Source organism: Bubalus kerabau, chromosome 14 (genome assembly GCF_029407905.1).
Source record: "Bubalus kerabau isolate K-KA32 ecotype Philippines breed swamp buffalo chromosome 14, PCC_UOA_SB_1v2, whole genome shotgun sequence".
In the NCBI taxonomy this organism is placed as follows: Eukaryota; Metazoa; Chordata; class Mammalia; order Artiodactyla; family Bovidae; genus Bubalus; species Bubalus kerabau.
In genome coordinates this window covers 45,326,170-45,350,286 of record NC_073637.1, presented here as the reverse complement: position 1 = coordinate 45,350,286, position 24,117 = coordinate 45,326,170, and the positions used below count along the sequence as shown (strand labels likewise).

The window sequence follows — 24,117 nt, the reverse complement described above, 5'->3', positions numbered from 1 at the left end:
GAAGAACATTTCTACCTCTGCCCAAAAGCTTGTGTCATTCTCTTACCGGATAGAATACAGTGACATATCTAGTTTCAGTGGAAATATGGTCCTATTCTCTGTTTCTGTGGTAGCCAGCTTGGACTTCCCTGGTGGCTCAGACAGTAAAGAACCTGTCTACAATGCAGGGGACCTGGGTTCGATCCAGTATTCTTGCCTGGAGAATTCCATGGACAGAGGAACCTGGAGGGCTATAGTGCATGGGGTCACAAAGAGTCAGACACGACTGAGTGACTGACACTTTCACTTTTCACTGATGATGAGCTTGATTTTAGAAGGCCAAGATAGGAAGAGAAAGAAAATAGATTTAATGAAAGTTGGCTTCTTTCTAATATACCATGTTAAATCTATCATGATGAGTCACCTGAATCTATAGGAGTAAATATTTTTCTATCTAGTTAACGGTGATCTAGAAACCACTGAGAATATTCTAGCAAGTTTTGAAAGGGCATGTTTTTGAATGGTTTAGTTTAAAATATGAGCAGTGTAATGCATAGAATTCACTCGGAGGAATAGGTAGTTATTTTTCACAGTTGATAAAATAGGTTCTAAGAGGTCTGTATTGCTATCAAAGCTGTAGTAACTTATATATCAAAATGTCTTCAGCACTTAGAATGCTTCAGCTGCAATTAACAGAAAGTGCCATTCTGTCTTAAACAGTAAGGAAATATATTAACTAACATCACAAGGAATCCAGAAGTAGGACAGTTGTGATTTAGTTGTGGTAAGTGCCCCGGGTCCTCCCCTTTATCGTTCTGTAGTCTAACTAGCTCTCCCCTCCATACAGGTTTGTACTCAGGCTGGTCTCTTTATGATCGTAAATAGTGGTGACAGTACGAGTATCACGTCCAGAACTGACAGATTACACATGCAAAAGGGAGTCTCTTAGGTCTCTTTTAAGAGTAAGAAAACGTTCCCAAAAGTTCCCCTGCAAATATCCCTCCTTCTTTATTGGCTGGAATTTCAACATATGCCAAGATATGAAGCAGAATTGGTGGAAGAGACCACCATGACTGATTCAGACTTGTCAGGATCTGCTCGGGCTGGCCGCAAAATTTGCGAGATTCAGTACAGACTGAAAGTGTGATGCCCAAATCAGGAGCAGGGAAATTAATCTTCCCTTCCTGTGGTCCCACAACCCTAATCCTTTGGACAACCCCAAAGGATTGCTACCTGTATGCCAGGGTGCCCAGGGGAACCTGGATTGCAGATGAGTGAGGGGCTCCTGGACTCGTGCACAGGCCCCGCACTGTGGGTGGAGGGTGACAGTGGAGCGTGGGCTTTTCCTCACTGATCATGGCATGGAGGAGGGGAGCTGAGACCCTGCCCTAGGAAGGCAAGACTACACGCAAGTCAAGGCTTGAAGCCTTGAGTGCATACACCATTGTTTCATTGTATTTCACTTAAAAATACAAATGCAAAGGTCAATTTATTAAAATTTTCAAGTCAAGGACCATAAAGCATGACCCCAAACACAGGCCTCTCTGTGCATGAGGCGCTGAGTGACTGCACTGGTCACACACTCATGAAACTAGCCGAGAGATCTCCTTGGGGTGGCCCACTCTCCACCACCGCATAATGATCAGAATAGAAGGGCTTCCCAAGTGGCACTAATGTTAAAGAATCTGCTTGGCCAGTGCAGGAGATGCAGGAGGTATGGGTTCAATCCCTGGGTCAGAAAGATCCCCTGAAGTAGGAAATGCAACCCACTCCAGTATTCTTGCCTGAAAAAGTCCACAGACAAAGGATCTTGGCAAGTTACAGTCCATGGGGGTCACAAAGAGTTGGACAAGAGTGAGAGACTGAGCATGCATGCACATAGACTACCAAAACTAGACCAAAGTGTCCCAAGAAAAGAGAACTGCAGACAATATCTCATGAATTTGGATGTAAAAATCCTTAAAATGCTAACAATCCAAAAATAACTTTTTAAAGGAGTCTTGACCCAAGCGTAGTTTTTTTCTCCGGGAATGTAAGCTTTGCACAATCAGTGTAATTTATCATGTTCTTAGAATAATATAATCAGCCATAGAGCATTTGACAAAATTCAACACACATTCAATAGTAAACATTCAGCAAGCTAGGTATAGAAGGGAACTTTTTCAGCTTAATACAGACATCTGTGAAAAACCGACAGGGCTTCCCCGGTGGCTCAGCAGTAAAGAATCCACCTACAATGCAGAAGTCGCCAGAGATGCAGGTTTGATCCCTGGGTTGGGAATATCCCCTGCAGGAGGGCATGGCAACCCATTCTAGCATTCTTGCCTGTTGAGTCCCATGGACAGAGAAGTCTGGCGGGCTGCAGTCTGTAGGTGCAAAGAGTTGGACACGACTGAAACGACTTAACACACACGCGTGAAAAACCTACAACTAGGATCAAACTTGCTGATATATTTTTTTCTTTAAAACTAACTGGAAATTTTAGAAATTATGTAAAAACAAAGAAAGAAGAAAATGAATCATACCACTCGCAAATGACCCTTGGAAATATAACCGTGTGTTGCAGTCTGAGGATTTGTTTCCCAAGTAGGATATCTTGAACAGAGAAGGACTGAATGATATTTTCAAAAGCTAGCTATAATTTTGGCAAATTGGTTCTCTTCCTATAAGATTTTGAACCTCCAAGTGAATATTAAATTGGATTTCAGCTAAAAAAAAAAAAGTTAAACTCTTTTGGCAAGGAGTATTGTTTGTATTTTCAGTAGTAGGAAGGAGCTTATGTTCCAATATCTATTCCTTCTTCCCTTCAAGCAAACACATATTAAGAGAGCAATCCAAGAATGCCACAGTGTAGTGTATCAAAACATGACTATTGTCGTAGAATTTTCTAAGTTTTTTCTAGGTGGAGAAAAGGGTGAGATGAGCCCAGAAGAGAGGTACCAGATGACTGCTATAGTTAAGATGTGATTTAACTTTGACTTAATGATTTAACTTTGGGCAATGGTATGTGCAGTTTAGGAAGCAACAGTTATAACTGGACATGGAACAGCAGACTGATTCCAAATAGGAAAAGGAGTACGTCAAGGCTGTATATTGTCACCCTGCTTATTTAACTTATATGCAGAGTACATCATGAGAAACGCTGGGCTGGATGAAGCACAAGCTGGAATCAAGATTGCCGGGAGAAATATCAATAACCTCAGATATGCAGATGACACCACCCTTATGGCAGAAAGTGAAGAGGAACTAAAAAGCCTCTTGATGAAAGTGAAAGAGGAGGGTGAAAAAGTTGGCTTAAAGCTCAACATTCAGAAAACGAAGATCATGGCATCTGGTCCCATCACTTCATGGGAAGTAGATGGGGAAGCAGTGGAAACAGTGTCAGACTTTTTTTTTTTTGGCTCCAAAATCACTGCAGATGGTGACTGCAGCCATGAAATTAAAAGTTGCTTGCTTCTTGGAAGAAAAGCTATGACTAAGCTAGACAGCATATTAAAAAGTAGAGACATTACTTTGCCAACAGAGGTCCGTCTAATCAAGGCTATGGTTTTTCCTGTGGTCATGTATGGATGTGAGAGTTGGACTGTAAAGAAAGCTGAGCACCGAAGAATTAATGCTTTTAAACTGTGGTGTTGAAGACTCTTGACTCTCAAGAGTCAAGGACTCTTGGACTGCAAAGAGATCCAACCAGTCCATTCTAAAGGAGATGAGTCCTGAGTGTTCACTGGAAGGACTGATGTTGAAGCTGAAACTCCAATACTTTGGCCATGATGCAAAGAACTGACTCATTGAAAAAGACCCTGATGCTGGAAAAGATTGAAGGCGGGAGGAGAAGGGGGCGACAGAGGATGAGATGGTTGGATGGCATCACCGACTCAATGGACATGAGTTTGAGTAAACTCCGGGAGTTGGTGATGGACAGGGAAGCCTGGCGTGCTGCAGTCCATGGGGTCGCAAAGACTCAGACACGACTGAGTGACTGAACTGAACTCAACTGATTGGATATGTAAGGCAAGAATGGGTTCATGAAATATTTAGACAGTATTAAGCCATGGAATTGATATTTAAAATTGAGCATTGATGTCAAAAAGATTTTTTAGATTTCCATTTTAAGAACCTTGGATAAGCAAAATTTGCTCTTGAAATCGTGTTAGACCTTTTTGGATGGGTTCCTAACACAGATTTAGTAGTGTTAGGAAGATTTCTCACTAATCTCTTTGACTCTCATTTTAAATTAGGGCTTTATAATGTACCTTACAGTATTGTTTGAAGGACATACTGAGTTAACATTAAAAATATTGTACTTAGCACATATTAAGTGCTCAGGAAACGTTAGCTGTTATCAATGACAGCTATCCAGTGTGAGCCTAAAACATACTGTGAAAGTTGCTTTGTCATGTCCGACTCTTTGCGACCCCATGGACTATATAGTCCATGGAATTCTCCAGGCCAGAATACTAGAGTGGGTAGCCATTCCCTTCTCCAGGGGATCTTCCCAACCCAGAGGTCGAACCCAGGTCTGCCGCATTGCAGGCAGATTCTTTACCAGCTGAGCCACTAGGGAAGCCCCAAAGCACATGCTCAGTGCTCAGGAAATGTTAGCTGTTTTTCTTCTGATTAGAAAAGAATTGTTTGTGTGGACTTTTTCTTTTGTTCTCTCCCACTTTTTAGACTGTAGAGTTTCTTTCTATATAGTTTTGAAATTTTTGAAGTCATTCAATATATTAAATTTATTCAGGTAAAGCTAGCTAAAGCAAGCTGCAAAATTCTAATGGCTTACAACTATTTCTCACTCGTGTAACACTGCCATGTCACTCACTGTTCCTGGGTGATGGCTGGTGAGGTAAATACCCAGACTCCTTCCACTTTATGGCTCCACCATTTTCAGCACATTTCCAAGGTCACAGTGCTCGTATGGATCAAACTGATGGAAAAGGGAGACTGTGAAAGGCATTCCCACTGCTTAAAATTAAGTTCCTTGGTCTTTGTGTGACCAACCTCATTTCTGCTAATATTCTATTGGTCACATGACTCCACCTCAACAAAAAGGTGCTGGGAAATATAATCCTTGCCCTCCCAGCAGCAGTTTATACTTTTCCCTATTGATGAAACTTGAGTTGGTTTCTAGTTTTTAACTATTATGAATATTATGAGCATTAGCATTCTTCTTTATGTCTCCATATGTATTTGTTTCCTTATATCATCTTGAAAGCTTAATTGGTTAAAAACTATATATATATATATTTTTTTTTCTGTTTTATTAAATACTTCCAAATTGCTAACATCATTTTTCCATTTAAAACTCAAAGTTTATGCTGGTTGCCATTTTCCCTCATATTCATCAAAATTTGGGTATTTTAAGTCTTAAAGACTTTGACAGTCTAATAGGTGATGTATTTTTATTTGGTTTTTCCTTATCACTATAAAATGATTTTGAGCCTCTTTTTCATATAGTATCCAGTTAGGTTTTCCCTCCTATGAACTGACTGTTCATATTCTTCATCTGTTTCTCTGTTTGCTGTTTTTTTCTTTTTCCGACTGATGCGTGTGTGTGTGTGTATATATATATATATGTATATAATATTTTCTATATATTCTTTCTTGTAAATGTTACAAATTGCCTCTTTTCAAACTGTCTTTATGTTTTACCTTGTACCTTTTCCACAGTGACTTATCATGCAAAGATTTTAAATTTTGGTGTAGTCTACTCTGCCCAACTTTTCCTTCAGGAATGGCTATTGTTAAGTCTTAAAACACAGCCTTCAAATTCTATTCACATTCGTCCCATCAAGGATGGGTCTGTACCTCTTCTTGAATCTGAGCCATATGATTCTTTGAACAATAGACTGAACAGAGGTGACATTGTGGCAGTTTGGGGGGCCCAGGGTTTAAGAAACCGGTAACATGTAATTCCTATTTCATGGGATATTTTTGAAGTAAAACCCCCATCCTGTGAGGAAGCCCAAGCCGGGTAGGATGTTACATGTGGACAGCAACTAGCAGCCAGTTCTCACCTCACAGCTTTGTGAGTGAGCCTTTTTGGAGATGGATCCTCCGGTCCCAGCCCAGCCACCCCAGCAGACATGTGGAGCAGAGATGATCTGTCCTTGCTGAGTCCTGGCCACACTTCAGATTCTTGAGCATAGTAAATGATTGTTGTTACTTGAAGCCACTGTTCTAGGGTAATTTTTTATCCAGCTGTCATAATTGTATTCTGTGTATCTTTCCTACCTTGAGGTCAAAAAGATGTTTCCCATTTTTGTACAATACAATTTATTGAATGATTCTTCCTTTTTCGTACAAGATTAAAATGCTTTCTCTATTATATACTAAGTTCCCTACTTAGGTTTGTTTCAGCATTATTTATCCTCAGTTCTCTTGCTGAGGGATTTTAGAAAAGTAAATTTATAAACGCACTGCCTTTTGGTTAAGCTTCTTTCCAACATCCCTCTAGTTGTTCTCTTTGCATGGTTATATATGTATATTTTTCTCTAATATGATAAAAGGTCTCTGAATGGCTTTCCATGTGACCAGGGTGCCAGGACTTTCAAAAATTATGTACTAGTTTTGTTGAAACTTGTTATATATTTTGTATGAAGTCACATGTTCGTATGCTGACCAATCTGTATTATTGATAAACACCCCTTGATAGTATTAGTTGATTTGCAGTTTTGTGTTTGACAAAATTGTAGCTTTAAATAGGATTAATTTAAAGTATACATATCTTACTGCTCTTCTACATTGACCTAAGTAAGTGTGGTTATGCCCTGCTCTTGGGCTCCTTTTGTAGACAATGATAACCTCCAAAGAAATTTGAAGTAGGTGAAGACTAAGATACTTCTTACAACATCATTGTCAAGTTATAATGAAAGCAAATCTCAGACCTGATTCTGCTGCACCTGAAGACACACATAGAAATTTGTTGCTTAAGTATTAACAAGGCACAAAGGAGTGCTCGAAATAGGAGGAAAACTGTACTTGGAATAGGAGGAAATCCCTCTTCTGAGACCTCACAGCGGCTCTGACCAACATCTTGCAGAAAAGGGGGTACTGCAAGGGAAATTCTGCCTCCTTCATATGAGCAACAGGCAAGTAGAGTCTTCCACGATTCAGACTGATGAAGGAATGTTGGATTTAAAGGAGGACATGGTCCATCAGGAAAGCATCTATGCCCACTTGATCCCTAGGCTCTTCTCATGAAACAATGGCACAAGTTGATAAAATACTATTTATTCAGCCCATATTTCTTTTCTTTTCTTTTTTTTTTATTTTTATTTATTTATTTTAATTTTATTTTATTTTTTAAACTTTACATAATTGTATTAGTTTTGCCAAATATTAAAATGAATCCGCCACAGGTATACATGTGCTTTTTATTTCCCAAATGGGACCCCATTTTAATATTCATCATGCTGGTTATAGGCCTCTATGTGACTGTTAGTTGCTCAGTTATGCCTGACTCTTTGCAACCCCATGGACTGTATAGCCTGCCAGGCTCCTCTGTTCATGGAATTCTCCAGGTGAGATTACCGGAGTAGGTTGCCATTTCCTTCTCCAATAGGCCTCTATATTCACCAGCAAAACCTCTTCTGACAGTATGGTGATTAGCAAAAGGTCAGTTGCCCTCTGAAATACAGATGTTAGAGGCACTTATAGGGGCTACCTTTAGAATATGGGTTTTTTGGGTTTTTTTTAATGACTACAGTTGACCATCCTCTGAAATGTATGTAAGTATAATTTTAAATATTTCAAAGTAAATTGCAGGCATCCTGATCAAGTATGGTATGCAATATTTTTATTAAAGTAAACATGTCTTCTAAAAAAGAAATCTAAATATCAGATCTGTTTGTAAACTCTATGTAGATTTTAATCCATATGAAATGTATACAAAGTGGACCATTTTAATGAAACAGAAACACTCTAATAAATGGTAGTTCCCATCAAATTATTGTCAATCTCAAAGTCAATTGTACCCTGGGATGATTATCAGATTATTTTGAAGCTTTATAACAGTGTTTATGTTAGAAAAATCTATTACTGTTTGTAACTCTTAAATTTTTGTATACAAATCTGTAAGATTTTTTATTGCTTAATTTATTAAAATTAAAATAGAAATCAGTACTGCTTATGTAATAGTGAAGTTTTGCCTCTGTGCATAGAATGGTGAAGAATCTAAAATTTTAAATATCGAAAACCATTTAATATCCCAAAGAGAAAACAATTTGGAAATAGGACGTGCCATTGGTAGAAATTAGTAGTATTCATCCTTTCTTGGTCTCTTGTAGCTGTTGTCGCATAGCACACTCTACAGCAGTATGATGGGCAGGCAGCTGCCTGCACCGCCATTGCCAGTACCAGAGACTTTTCTAGGCCTTTAGCACTCTTCTTTCATCTGTAAAGACAGGCAAGGCAGCTGTCTTTATATATTGTTGTAGTGTTGGTTGGCATGGTTTGCTATGGCAGCTGCTAGCCTGACTTCACAGCTGGGGAAATAGCACTTGGTATTAACAACAAAATTTAACAGAAGTATGAAAAAGACAATTGGCAGGGGCTGGGTTGGGTCTTTTAATCTTAGATCTTGGCCAATTCAAATGGAATAGGGCTATTGATTCCTCTAAAAATATAGATAATTAATGGAAAGAGAGTGAAGTAGTTTTAATTGAGTTTCTTGCTAGCCTTTTATTTCCCTCACAATCTACCCTTCCTGAGTTATTTAGGACAGGGACATATACAACTGTTTATTTTATTCAAAAGTAGGTCCACATATTAAAAATTCCTTTTATCTATAGACCTCAAAAAAATGAGGTTTTATCTTAGGTTAGCCATAGTTACAATGACTTGTTAGAAACTTTAAAAATACTAATTTTTAAAGTATTTTAAAAACAATCTTAAGACCAGCTCAATTAACTTTAGATGATAAAAGCGTACAAATAGTGGTCTGGTATTGCACAGAGATGAGTTTTGATGAAGTCAGTGAATACACTGGTATTCTTGAGAATGGTTGGATAAATTCACATTGACCCATAACAACTGTGACTCCAGGCCTAGAAGTGCTGGTCCTCTCGGCTTTGTTCACAGAAATGTTATGAAAGAAACTAGTGTCACAGGACCAGATGGATACAAACATTGCCTGGAATTGGTCGTTTAGCCAGAAATTTGGGGATAATTCTGGCGTTTTGAGACTCATCTTCAAAATCCCAGAAATGTCATGCCTTTACTTTGAGCAGAATCAGTTCTTGAACCCAAGCCATCCTGAGGTAGCTGCAAAGCACAGTTTATGCTATTGAAAATGTATGGCTGTCTTGAAATTGTGACCTTACCTTTACCCATCTTCCAAGTGTATTGCTTCCTTAGGTGCAGCCTGGCCTGGCCAGGGGAGTAAGTGTAATCTCTATCATCATCTCCTTACCCACTTCTCTATGGGATTAGAAAATCAAAATGTTCTCATTTTTACCCGGATAAAATTTTTTTAAATACTTGTTTGTTTATTTGACTGTGTCTCAGGTCTTAGTTGGAGAAGGCAATGGCAACCCACTCCAGTACTCTTGCCTGGTAGGCTGCAGTCCATGGGGTCGCTAAGAGTCGGACACGACTGAGCGACTTCACTTTCACTTTTCACTTTCATGCATTGGAGAAGGAAATGGCAACCCACTCCAGTGTTCTTGCCTGGAGAACCCCAGGGACGGGGGAGCCTGGTGGGCTGCCGTCTATGGGGTCGCACAGAGTCGGACACGACTGAAGCGACTTAGCAGCAGCAGCAGCAGTTCTTGGTTGCAGCATGCAGGATCTTCTCAGGCTTCTCTGGGTGTGCAGACTTAGTTGCACCCGGCATGTGTTACCCCCAGGTTTTAAGGTCACCATTGTCAGACATCTTGTCCCCTCAGTAAGAAATTCTGTGTGCACTAGAGAGTCTTAGGTCGAGTCTCAGACCTCCAGGTGCTTTATCTGATGTAGCTTACTTACTAACCTCTTTAACAAATTTTCTTGCCATCTGACCATATTAATCCAAGTTAAATGCACATACTACGCTTTTCCTTCTTCCATAGCAGTGGTCAAAGTAATTAGCATGAGCATGAACGTGAAATACATTTTTCACCTTAATCCCTTTTGCCCTGCTGTCCAATACTCGTTATAAATTCCTGTGGCGGATGGTATAATGGAAGATATATCTATCTTCTCTTTAGATCTGAATAAATTGTTGACAGTTTTCTCCTTCTTTTGCAAGTAACACTGAACTTAACTTTTCAACATTTGAAACCAAACTTCTCAAATTCATTTTTGGCTCATTAGTTAATGCCAGCTAATTTTGACTTTAAAGAAAAAAATAGAACCTAAAATCTTGGAGGAGCTGTATTTCAGGCTCCTGTTGATTTAGAATGGCTGTATACATTCTTTTGATTTAGGAGGACCAAGGGCAGGAGGTTTGACTTGGTGACTTCTCAGAGCCTCAATAAGGTAAATTTTATACTATATTTAGTTTGTTCTGTTCTGCAGGTGCCTTTCTTAATCAGTAATGGCTTAGTGTGGGGAACTTAGTGTGAGCTTAGTGTGAGTATTGAACATCTCTGGGTTTGAGATTGTACAAACACAACAACAAGGGCCTACTGTATAGCACAGGGAACTCAATTCAATATATTGTAATAACTTATAATGGAAAAGAATCTAAAAAAGAAGATATATATACATATATAACTAAATGTATATATTAACTAAATATATATATATATAGCTGAATACATGTATATATAAAACTGAATCACTTTGCTGTACACCTGAAACTAATATATTGTAAATCAACTATACGTCAATTAAAATTTTTTTTAAAAATTATACAAACGCAAGGATGTGGAGAATAATAGTTGTATCTTTGTGCCATTTAAAGCATCTTTCAGAGGGAGCAAATAGATCAAGATGTTACATTCCCACATTTGGAATTGAGGAAGGGCTGGAATAGTTGAGCTTTTCATACATTTCTCCAAATGATTAAATTTATAAAGCAGCAACCAGCGATTGATTATATGTCTTACTTTTTTTAAAGACACTTATTTTTCTAATGTCCTGCTAATCTAACATTTGAATTTTATATTTAAGCATAGGATTATATCACTGATTTCTCTATCAGTAGGGGAAAAGGGATTATGCATATTCACAAATGATGGTTTCTTTTCAGGTATTTCAACACGTAGGTCCAAAAAATCATGAAATATAATCAGTGTTACATGCTTCATTGCATTTTTCTCGTGTGAGAAAACTTTGAACAAATCTTTCTAGCCAGGGGTGCTATAGATTGTTTGTACTGTCAATAGGTTCCTCCATTTCTTTTGTCCAGTACAATACACCTCCTTGTCCCTTTTTTTGAGAGTGGTGGTAGAATTTCACCTACCATTTAAAATGTAGATGATGCATTGTTGGGGAAAGTTGGCCTTGAAAAAAGTAGTTTAAATCTGAGTGAATTATCACCTAGGTTGTGCTTGTACCTAGACTAGCAACCCGATACTGTGGGAAAGCTACACGCCACCTTTAGAGATGGTGAAAAAAGAAAGATTCTGCTGTATAGTTTCTTTTTTTTCTTTTTTCTCTTTGTTTTTTTTTTATTTTTTTAAATTGTGAAAGTATGATAACACATTTACAGGAGACTCGGAAAATACAGAACAAAGTTAGGTATAGTTCCACTATATATCACAATTATTTTGTAAGTAGATAAATTAAGATTTGTAGTTGGAATTTCAATATCAAACTTTCAAAAATAACACAGTGAGGGGACATATGTATACCTGTGGCTGATTCATGTTGACGTTTGACAGAAAACAACAAAATTCTGGAAAGCAATTATCCTTCAATTAAAAAATAAATTTATTTAAAAATTAATAGAATAAATATACAGAAAAGTAGAAGGATATAGTTCTGCTGTGTAGTTTCTTGGGCTGTGAAATAAAGTCAGGGCTTCTTAATCATTTGCCTGTTGTTCTTTTCAAATTTATAGTATGCACCCCATCCTACAATACTGATTTCAAAAGCAAAATTTATAAGAAAAGCTTTAAAAATCACTTATTTAGAATAAGACTCCGATAATGATAGCTCTTCAGAACAAAGCAGAGAACCTGAAAATAATGTGGAATTCTGAAAACAGTGGCCACAGAACTTCTGTGTTAAAACCTGGTATCTTCTTATTAGATATTTTCTGCTCAATAGGTAATCCCTTAATTTTACCCCGAATGTAAAGAAGCAGAACATCTGGGGATGAGGCCCAGAAATCAGCCTTTAACACATCCCTCAGCTACTTCAAGTGCTTACTCCAAATGAATGTTTGTATAATTCCAACGCTTGTAAAGAGCTTCACCAACCTTCATTAACCTGTAATTTCTTAGTAAGATTTTTTTTTGGTTTCTCAGCTAAGAGGAGATCAGAAGTGGTTTACTTATAAAAACTAAATGGGAAATTGAGGCAAGTACCAAGTCATCTTAATGATGACTGAGACCATGCTGGGCTTTTTTTTCTTTAAGTTTTACCTCTTATTATAACATTGCTTGTACAGTAAAATTTTAGATGCAGTTCTATTCTCAGTGACCTAAAAAAGGCAAGGAATTATGTATATTTTAGGCAACTCTGACTAGGTATACATTCTCCTTCAAAATCAACATGTACTCAAAATCACTCAGTACTCAATAATGGCCTATATGGGAAAAGAATCTTGAAATAAAAAAAGAGAAAAAGAGAGAGTGTGGGTCCATGTGTATGTATAACTGATTCATTTTGCTGTACACCTGGCACTAACACAACATTGTAAATGAACTAACCTCCAATAAAAATTTAATAAATAAATTAAATTATCATGCAGGCAAAGTGTTAAAAGATTAACAGAATGATAAATGGCCGATTGATGACTTGGATGATATTTGATTGCTTGACTGTATTGTGATGAGACTTTAGGAATCAATAAGCCCCTCAGCGAGCAATGACTTTGTCAAAGGAGTTTTGACCCACTTTGAAATGTGTAAGAATGTGGTGTGACCACAAAAGGTATTTTATTCCAGTGTAAGCAAAATCATCCTGAAGGGAAGGATGAAAATCATTCATGAAACCAGGTGGCTGAATCCAGTCTTAAGAAATTCATAGAGAAACTCTGCCCTAATCTTTCAATAAATGTCAAAAACTATGATTGCTAGTGCCTATCAATAGAAACTAGAAGCGGAAGTAATAGTCACTACAGACATCTTGCCACCCTCCTCCCCTTTCCCACAGGCAGAGAATGCCCACTCATGGATTTTATGTTAAATGTTTGGTTTCACTTAATAGTCTCAAATGTATGTAAAGATTAATTTTGTTTCTTTTTCATTTGTTTATGTGGTCAAATCATAATTCCCTGAACAGAAAACCCATTTATATCTGTTAGTTCAGCTTCTTTGGATGTCAGGTTAGAACTTGACAGTCTGCTGTGCCTTTTTGACAGATTTGCAAAAAGAAAAAAAGAAGATCATTGTCCAGTTATCTATAAATTCTCATGTCAAACATGTGGTTTGGATCTAACTTGTGCTATAACAAATGGACTTTGCAGGTGTCTTGAGGGGAGGGAAAACACTGGCAACAAGTAAGGTATCTTTGATCTGATGCTGTTACTGCTGAGACTACAACCATAAGGGGTCCTACAATTTCAGCATTCAATCAGTCTACTTCTCTTGACACGATAACTTGGTAAAAAGAGCACTGACTGGGACTTCCCTGGCGGCCAGGAGTTAAGACGCCATACTTCCAATGCATGGGGTTAATTTTACTTCTGAATGTATTTGAGCATATATTAGTGAACATAAGTTTACTTATGAACTTTAATTTTACTTATGAACATATTTGGTCATATCAAACGGAAAGAATGGATGGACAAGTTAGCATATAGAATAATAATACTTTAGAAACATCACATGAACTCTGTGTCCAGTGAGAGGAAATCCAGATCACAAAGCAGGACACTTTTTATTGCTTTTCCAGTGATGGCTTTTAAATACTACGTAGTAAACTGGTGTCAATTAATAGAGTACAGCTCTGTCTGTCTCATTTCTTTAACAGCTGCTTTCCAAACACTTTTTTTTGTGTATGGCCATTTTAGCAGTTAACTTTATTTTTTTTTCAAAAGAAATACACAGGTGATTGAAGCATAAAACTAGTTTATAGAGTTTGTCATAGTGAAAGAATGATACAACTCAAAGGATAAAGCTCACACTTTGTCTGCTTTCAGAACTCACAGATCTTCTCTTTGTAGCTTTCTGGCTCCTGTGCAAGATGTCAGAGGAGAGTAAACATATTAAATATAAAGTAGCAGAAAATTCCTTTTATCTTGTTAGAATAAAACTGGAAGGTCACTTCCTTATTAATCTAGTTTTGTAGTATAAGATAAGACAGGTAGGAAAAAAACGCTCTCCATATTGTCTTTGAATTAAAGACTAAAAAACTTCATTATTTTCTATTTATTCCATTTCTGTCAATAAGCAGACACACATAAATTATAGTTGTTTGTTTATGTTGTTTTAATCGACTAAAATTAGAGATACATTTCACATGGACTGGTCTTTCAGGCTCTGAAATCAGTGTCAGCTCTATCTATCTTCATTAAACTTTTTGAGTTACAATTGTATGATTGCCAACTTCTACTTAAAGTGATAAATCTAAGAGATTTTTCCATTCTCAATCTGAAATTATTGTACAGATTCCTTCTGTTTCTTGATACTGTTTTCATGTGAAATTTTACATGATTTTCAATGGAACAGGTTTTGAAAACCTGGGAAAATATTAATGTATCTTTGAGAAGAAATGAATTACCCTTCATTTTTTTAATGATAATAAATTAAAATTTGCCATATATTCTAAGAAGAAATAATTCAGGGACTTTTTTCTGGTTTAAAACTAAAGGCAAGTTTATTATAAAATAGAGAAGTTTATTTTTACATCATCATGAGAAAATACTATTAACATTTTTTATTTTTCCTAAGCAGGCATACATTTTTTAAAAAATGGATTGCCATTACGTATCATATTTTATAACCTGCTATTTTCACTTAACTATGAAATAAATTTTTTCAACTATGCCATGAATTATATATTCCCTTAAACTTTATTGTTCTTGGTTGTATAGTACTTCTCAGAGAGATGTATCATAATTTATTTAACAGAGCCTCTATAATTGGATATTTATCTGTTTCTAAATTGTTTCTATTTTAAATAAAGCTACAGTAGACATCTGGATGCCTGTCTTCTCACTTGTTTTAGATAAAATCCAAAAAGTGAAGTTGCTGGGCCAGTTGATATAAACACTCATAGTTCCAAATTGCTCTCTGGAAAGGTAGTACTAATTTAAAATTGCTACTGTTCCAGTCCTTGGCAAACCTGTGTACTCTGTTTTTAAATATTAGTCATATTGATAGCAAAAGTATCCAGATTTAATTTGTGTCTGTTTGATGACTAATGAAATTGAGCATTTTTTTTTTCTCTTTTGTTTGGGGAGCAGATAGAAGTTGTTGGTTTATAATATGTAATTTTTCTCTAGTTAATTCCTAGTCATATTCTTTGTGCAGTTGTCTCTTGGTGTGCCTTAATTTCTTTTACTTTTTTAAGCCCAAATATTGATTTGAGGTGAAATATAGTAGGAAAAACATAATAGAAAAGTCTTTCTTTGGCATGAAACATCAAAATGTAATATTTTATGGAAATAATAGCTGTTGTTGTAAACTTTCTACAAGGAACATTAGTTTATGAGTTTTTTATTCTCATGAGTATATTACCATTTTTTAGTGTTTTTTTTTTTCACTCTGTAAATATAAATGAAGTTCTAGAATATTCTTAGAATTGAATATGTTCTTTCTGTTAATATACCTTTAAGGATCTTTATCTTTAAAGTCAATACTCTTCAGATGATCACAAGTCTAAACGCGTAGGGAATCAGGGTTTGGACTTAAAATAATGTGCTTTTGGGATTTAGAATTAAAGTAAGGGTAAATGGCAGATGTAGTTGTTTGTCACTTTAAACAAACAAACTAATAAATAAAAGGGAAGAGGAAGGGAATGAAAGACCATTTCCTTACCAGCAATCACACAGTTTATTGTCTAGGAAATAAAAAAGAAGAAAACAGAAAGTAAGAAAAAGAAAAAAGAAAAGAGCCAGTTTTGTGTACTGTCGAGCACACAGATGTTCCACTTGGCAGCCACACAGGACTAGGCAGGATCAGGGTTTGTGCAGACGTAGAATGTGAGGCTTCTTTGTTGGAGACAAAGTGTTGCCTGTGGTGGGAATTGCGGCAGTGATGGGAAAGTATCGTGATGTATTGTTGGATTACTGTGATTTTCAATAGAGACAGTACATTAAAGTAACTTTGTGGGCAGTGGATTGTTCCAGCCAAGCCTGGCTAATAACACGCTCATCTTGGCAAACTCTGTTGAAAAGGTAGAAGAGCTGGCGTAGGTTTGTGGTCATGGAGCCTGTTCCTTTCTTGGGCATCAGAATTCCTTTTGCAAGCACTAGTTTTTAACAACCAATTTGTTTCACATCATCCCACAAAAGAGTTTGTGAATGTAAAGTTAGAACTGTAACCAACTTTTCAAATGGAACTCTTCCGTTTTTGGATAATTACTAAACTAGTCTGTTTCTGAATTGTTGTAGAAAATATCTTTTTAATTGAGTTGCTTCTTCTCAACCCACTGGATCATTTGGGATGAGCTTTTGTTATAAAATAGAAGGTGCATGGCTTACATGTTTTACATTTTAGCAATCTCTTTGTGTATAGCTGGAGTGTGTTTTTGTTTAAACATAAATACTACATTGTGAAATGCTTGGACCATGTGTTTTAAATCTAATCATTAGAAAGCAAAAGTGAGTATATAATTTGCTTGCCAGTGTTTTCTGTCCTGATTTTCCATATGGTTTGCCTGAAATAGAACGATTACCTTAGATGTTAACTGTATTTTAAGGTTAACATTTAATCTTGAAGGATTGATATTGAATTTTTTGTTGTTGTTCCTTCCTTCCCCCTGTTTATCTTAAATATCATATTGGGTGAGCTTTTAATTGCTTGTATAAAATCTGAATGAGAATGGAAAGGAAATTTTTTTAAAAGTAGTAAAGACTAGTACCTTTAAGAAACCCCTAATTAAATAGGATTGTTGAATGAGAGATTGAACTAGTGTGTACATGAAGGTTCATGGAGATTCAACTTGTATATTCATAGACTTTGTCAGAACCATAGATACCTACCTAGTCAACTCTTTCTTTTGGCAAAAAACATCAACTCTCTTTTGGAGACCCAGAGAAATTAACCAGGAATATTCTCTTTGTTAATGAGGTGTCAGAACCTGATTGTAATGCTCTTAATTCTCCTGTCTTAGTCCTCTCTTGTACATCCTTCAGTCTCGTCAAATCAAAGAATGTTCATTTACTACTCTTGAACGATTCATCAGATATGTTTTTTACCTTCAAGAAACATAAGCATACACTCATTAAAACTTATTGATAATGAAAGACTTAATAATTTAAGATAATACTAGAAGCTGTATCTCAAAGCAGTAGTTTAAAGGCCAAAGGAACTGTGCAAACAATAATTATCCTTGAAACTCAGTAAAAAGATATATGTCTTCAGGCTGTCAAGGAAAATCTTTTTCATAGAAGTTGAGTTTTGAGGTAGGTCTGGATTTTCTTGTCTGCCTCACTGGTGAATTCCCACTCATTCTCTAAAATTTAACATAACTTTCAGTTCTTCTCCTTATGGGTTTCCTGACATTTTTTCCCCTAAGAGAATTCTCTGCATTAATTTACCTCTTGTATGGACTTCCCTGGTGGCTGAGATGGTAAAGTGTCTGCCTACAATGCGGGAGACCTGGGTTCGAGACCTGGGTTCGATCGGGTTGGGAAGATCCTCTGGAGAAGGAAATGGCCTCTAGTATAAATGGCCTCTAACCTCTAGTATAGTGTTCCACATTTCACTGTTGGGCCAAGGATGAGGTATGGGCAAATAGGGAGGAGGAAATATTTTAGGGAAAGGAAGCAGGAAAAAGGAAATCCTCATGGGACATCAATTACCCAAAGCATAATGACTCACTTTGAACTAATATAAAGTGGCTCAGCAGTAAAGAATCCTGTAATGCAGGAAACATGGGTCCCATCCCTGGGTCAGGAAGATCCCCTGCAGAAGGGAATGGCAACCCACTCTGATATTCTTGTCTGGAAAATCCCATGAACAGAGGAGCCTGGCGCACTGCAGTCTGTGGGGTCTGACTGCAGTCGGACACAACTGAGCAAATAAACAGCAAAACTTCTTGAGATCACAGATTTATTCTTCATACCCTGAATACCTCCTTGGCATATAATGGCAATAAATATGTTTCAAATAAGTTTAACATTTGCATGTACTCACACAAATGAGAATTCATAATAACACATTGTTATGTACTGAACTGTCTTCCCCAAATTCATATTTTGAAGCCCTGGTTCCCATTATGACTATATAGGGCCTATGAGGAGGTAATAAAGGTTAAGTGAGATCAGGATGAGGTTAAGGCATTAAGGGTTAAGTAGGGTTAGTATCCAGTGGGATTGGTGTCCTTATAAAAGTGTTAGGGGAAACACACTGACTGAAACTGCCCACCCAGTCCAGGGGCCATAGTAACTATTAATATTTGCATGAGTTATTTGACGGCAGGAGGTTCTAGTAAGGAACGTGGAACAAGCAAGCCACCACCAACCAGAAGAGTAGAGGAAAGGTCAAAAGGAAATCCCACGTATCTTACTACGTCCCAGAATCCTTCTCACTGGCATCTCTCTTGGCTGAGCAATGCATGTGCCACCAGGAAGGACCCTGAATCAGAGTGATAGGTCAGACCCCAAAACTAATCCCATCGCCATAAAACCCGAGACTGTGAGCCACGTGGCAGAGCAGTTGTCCGGGGTGCCCTTGCCTACCTGTTCTCCACCTGGGCGCCCCTTCCCAGTAAAGTCTCTTGCTTTGTCAGTATGTGTTTCTCCTCAGACAGCTCATTTCCAAGTGTTAGGCAAAAGCTCCATTTAGGGCCCTGGAAGGGGTCCCCCTTCCTGCAACAAAAGGAGGGGGAGATGCGAGAGTCCTCTCTTGCTGTGTGCAAGAGCACAGCAGTCTGCAAGCTGAGAGAGAGTCTTCCAGAGGCCAGATCAGCCAGAACCTTGACCTTGAACTTCAGGCCTCCAGAACTGTGAGAAAATGAATTCCTGATGTTTGAACACCTAGTTTTGTTGCAGCAGCCCAAACACACTAGTATGCACTTCGGTAAACAAATGTAGCAGCAGACATTGTTTTAGAAAGTCTCAGAAGCCATGCCTCCCCAGATCCCACCACACATCTCTGAAAACTTTTGTCAACCGCTGTCTATCTTCATAAGAATCTGACTCCATTTCCAAGGCAGTTTGCCAGCCCAGAGGACCTTGCAGCCAGGCTCTGCCAAGTATAACAGGAAGTAGATGACTCTGCACTGGCATAAATTGTTTGTTAAAACAAGAATACAGGCGGTGTATTAAAAGGTTCAGCCAGGTTCTACTGTGATCCTGGATGAAGTGTAACCAAGACACGCAGCGTTATCAGTAGGATTAGATCTTTGAGCCTGGATTGTGGTGTGCCAACACAGGTGTATCTGTGCAACACCCTTGCCCACGGATAAGTTCGTACTTAGCACTTCAGTCCTCCACACCCAGCGTCTTTCCATCCTCATCTCCTGCAATTCACTTTCCGAAGAGTAGCCAGAATGATCTTAAAAACAAATTTGGTGGTGCATTTCCCCACACCCTTTCCATTGGCATCTGAGGCACTATGGGTGGCCTGCTCCCTGCCTTCCTGTCCACCATATGACTCCTCCCAGTGTCCCTGTCACTGGGTGCTCTCCAGCTACAGTGGCCTTCTCTCGACATGCCAACTTGTCCTTGTCTTTGAGCCTTTGAATTCACTGTGCCTCTGCCTGAAAGGCTCTGCCCCCATCTTTACACAGCTGGCCCCTGATTTACCATTCTGGGCTCCACTGAAATGTCACTCTTCAGAGATTCCTTCCTTCACCACCCCATTATATGTCTCCTCTCTATAATACCGTTTATTTTAATTTTCTGCATAGCTCTTACTCCTGTCTGATTTGTTTATTTGTCTTTTCCTTCCTACCACAACATAAGCTCCATTAGCCAAAGAACACTGGAACCTTGTCTTTCTTATTGGTTACTCCAGCATGTGGAAGAGTGCCTGCCACAGATGGGCCTTTAAGAAATATTTGTCAAATGAATGAAGCAATGAACAAACTGACAGGTTGGAGCCCCAGGTCCCTGGCAAGCACTCGTGCGGGCCACCTTTCTCAGGGTTCATATAGTGTTCTTGTATCCTTAGTCATAGGAGTCTTGCTATCCACAGAAAGGCCATTTAGGGCCTAGGAACACACTTCATCAAGAGTCCAGCTGCTTATCCAGTAGATAAGCAATCAACATCCGTCAAAAGTTAAACCTAATCTCTTTGAGCCGGAGGTCTTTGAAAACTGTTTTTGTCTACCGATGTCTATCCCCAGATCAACCCACGTGCCAAATCAGCTTACCGGCCCCAGTGAGCCTTACAGCCAGGCCTGCGTTACTTGTGATGGAACAAGTTATATGCCTGAACTATCACTTTGTTAAAGCAAGACCTGTCCAAACTAGACTCACACTGAACGCTTCCTCCGTCCTTTATTTGCATTCTCTTGGACATCTTCTCAGCAGTCCTAGGAGGTAGATACTGTGGTGATTACCTTTTTACAATAAAGATAACCTTGCCCAGCATTACATAATGATCATAGAATTGTTTGCATAAGATGAGTAAATTGGGGAACAGAATTGTTTTTAGACACTGTCAGTGTGTTATCATGGTCCTAATTATCATTGAACAATAAACCAATAAACAGTGGCTTTCTTTAGCTGTTAAAAGGAAACAATTACTTTTCTTAAATTGGAAGCAAAAAAAAAATCCTCAACTGGCTGAGCAGAAGCCTCTGGTCACTGTGTAGTCACATTCCTGTTCTGCCAGGAAGGACCCAGCGATCAGGCAGCATGTGCAGCATCCTATAACCCACTGACAACATGCAGGCTGCTCTCAGGACTTGGAATAAATCTGTGTGGCATTGAGACTGGAGCTCAGTTAAGACACATATGACTGGTGGTGGAATGCACTGGGGTCAAATGTAGACTCCCAGTTTGCAGAACCAGTTGTAGAAGTTTTGTGAAGCACTTGAGACTACATATTCACTCTGTGTGTGTGTGTGTGTGTGTGTGTGTGCGCGCGCGCGCGTTCTCAATCACTTAGTCGTGTCTGACTCTTTGTGACTCCACAGACTGTAGGTCGCTAGGCTCCTCTGTCTGTGAGATTTCCCAGGCAAGAATACTGGAGTGGGTTGCCATTTCCTTCTCCAGTGTATTGATTATAGTCTTCCACAGATGTGATCAAATTCCTTTTATGTATAGTGTAGCACAGTGTTACAAAGTAGAGGTTTTAAAGTATCACATTAACAAATTTATTAAAGAGAGGACCATAGGTAACAGGAAATGGTAGCTATATTTGGCTTATTTGTCACTTTTCTCACTTGTATCCAAGCAGAAGTGAAGTGAAAGTGAAAGCCACTCAAGTCATGTCTGACTGTGACCCCATGGATTATATAGTCCATGGAATTCTCCAGGTCAGAATACTGGAGTGGATAGCCTTTCCCTTCTCCAGGGGATCTTTCCAACCCAGGGATCGAACCCAGGTCTCCCACATTGCAGGGAAATTCTTTACCAGCTGAGCCACAAGGGAAGCCCATCCAAGCAGAGGGAAGTGACAAGTAGAAAGGGTAAAATATCTTTGTTTTTTGTGCTCAATTAAGTGTGTATTGTATCTGAAACAAAATTTAGCTGGCCATCTGGCAAGCAGTCATGTCAAGAAGCATGATTTAGTTTTAAATTCAAGCCAGAGGAGTAAGTTAATTGTGCCTAACAGATCTTGCTATCCAGAACTAAGTCCAGGCACCAAAGGAGGTGGTAAGTCATTAATGAGAGTAACTGTACTTCATGCTCTGAAAGAGTTAAGTACTGAAAGGTACACTAAAAATTGATTTAAAATTTTTTACTGCATACCCGGCCTACCTTCTGACTGTTTGGCTGCTCTTTCTTTAACTTGCTTTCCAGCTTTTGTGCTTCCTGATGGTGGGAGACCTAGTAAGTATTTTGAGTCATAGACTCATAAAATTTTAGAAATGAAAGGAATTTTGGAAGTCATCTAATTCAGCCCTTACTGAATTCAAACTCCATCATGAGATGACCATGCTCATCTGACCACAGTGCTCATTTGTCATGAAGATTCCCTGTGATTTCCTCTAGTAATGCACAAAACAACCAGTTCCCCTTCCAGCCAACCCTGTTAGAAGTTCTTCCTCATATTAAAGCTGAATCTTCCATAAATCTGCCATCCCCTATAACTTCTAACTATTTTTCTTATTTCTGCTTTCTTGGAGGCATACAAAATAGATGCACAAAATAAATATTGTGACCTCTTTAGTATTAAAGACTTCCAAATTCTTTAGACAGGTATAAGATCCTTTTCTACTTTTGTTCAAACTGCTCCTTCCCTTAATTTTTCATTCACATACTGCAAGATTCTTTGACTGTCTTCTTTCCAAACAGATGACAATTCCCTAGATGTAGTCAGAAAAGTGAAAGGAGACTGGAATTTTTATGTGGGAAATATAATGTGGAACCTGTGCTTTGCTGTTGTTTAGTCACTAAGTCATGTCCAGCTCTTTTGCAACCCTGTGGGCTATAGCCCTTCAGGCTCCTCTGTCCATGAAATTCTCCAGACAAGAATAGTGGAGTGAGTAAAAAGCTATTCCATTCTCCAGATGATCTTCCTGACACAGGGATTGAACCCAGGTCTCCTGCATTGTAGATAGGTTCTTTACCATCTGAGCCATCAGGGAAGCCCCTTGTTTAGAGAGAAATACATATTATTAATCTCTTCAGTTTCATAATAGGAAAGCAACTTTGCTTATCTCATATTTGATATTTAAAATGTGCAGTTCTAACTTTGACTTTCTATGTAATGTCTGCACTGCATGCACTTGTTAGGGCAACTAAAGCTTGAATTGACCAAGATTCAGCTCGGTCCCTTGACTGCCATGAACCATTTATCTGGAGTTTGACTGAAACAGAGACTCAGAGAATGTCTGAGAACTCATGAATACTCATAAATACTCAGAGAACTTATGAATACTGTAGCCAATGCTTTTCAAACCAGACTCATTTGAGAAGTTTTTCCTAAATGTGCATGAATCTCCAGCTCCACCCTACTGATTTGGATGGTGTAGGTCTGGATTAGACCCCAGGCATCAGTATTTTTATAAAAAAAGGAAAGAAAAAAACTGTAAAAAGCTTCCACAGCCAATTGATTGTGTTTTGCCTCTCAGCTCTGACTCCCTGCAGAGTTATCAAGTCTGTCCCTGTAAATTATAAAGTAACTTCTGGATTTTATTATCCTCATCCCTCAGCCCCAAACTCAGACTCAAAGAATGCCTTCAGTCAGTTTTGTCTTCCTTTTGTTTCTTTTGTATATATTGAAGGCTGCTGTCAGACTTGTCCATTTGAGTGATGTTCTAGTTCATATTTGAAATTATTATCCTTTTAGTTATGTTACACTTTATATTATATATAAGAATCAATGTAATGAATTTCATAATACCTATTATTTATTGAGTATGTACTATGTGCCATAACGTGTTAAGCATCTCAGCAGCTTTACCAAGTGTTATATACTCACTTTACAGCTAAGTAAGCAGTCCAAGGTTTCCAAGGTGGCTCCATGGTAAAGAATACACCTGCCAATGCAGGAGATGCAGGAGGCGGGGGTTCAGTCCCCAGGTCAGGAAGATCCTCTGGAATAGGAAGTGACAACACTCAGTATTCTTGCCTGAAAAATTCCGTGGACAGAGGAGCCTGCAGGCTCCATGGGATCTCAGAGTTGGACATGACTGAGCAACTGAGCACTAAGCATTCAGGCAAGCAGTCCATACGAGCTAAGTGTCTCATACTCAGTCATGGTCAAATCTAGACCTTTCTATGACATTTTAAAACTCATATTCCTTCCTCTGCTGTACCCTGAC

The 24,117-nt window shown here is 38.3% G+C and overlaps 1 protein-coding gene and 1 long non-coding RNA gene across 3 annotated transcripts in view; one reads left to right on the top strand and one right to left on the bottom strand.

The window, feature by feature from the left end:
• The window catches only part of MRPS28 (mitochondrial ribosomal protein S28), a 102,491-nt gene that overhangs the window by 64,722 nt on the left and 13,652 nt on the right, over positions 1–24,117 (top strand). The window lies entirely within an intron of this gene.
• Positions 14,149–24,117, bottom strand: part of LOC129626843 (uncharacterized) — a 30,250-nt gene continuing 20,281 nt past the window's right edge. For both annotated transcript variants that reach the window (XR_008702241.1, XR_008702242.1), the window contains exons 2-3: positions 23,775–23,889; positions 14,149–14,244 (exon numbers count right to left, since the gene is read on the bottom strand). This is a non-coding gene — a long non-coding RNA (uncharacterized LOC129626843). The remainder of the gene's footprint in view (positions 14,245–23,774; positions 23,890–24,117) is intronic.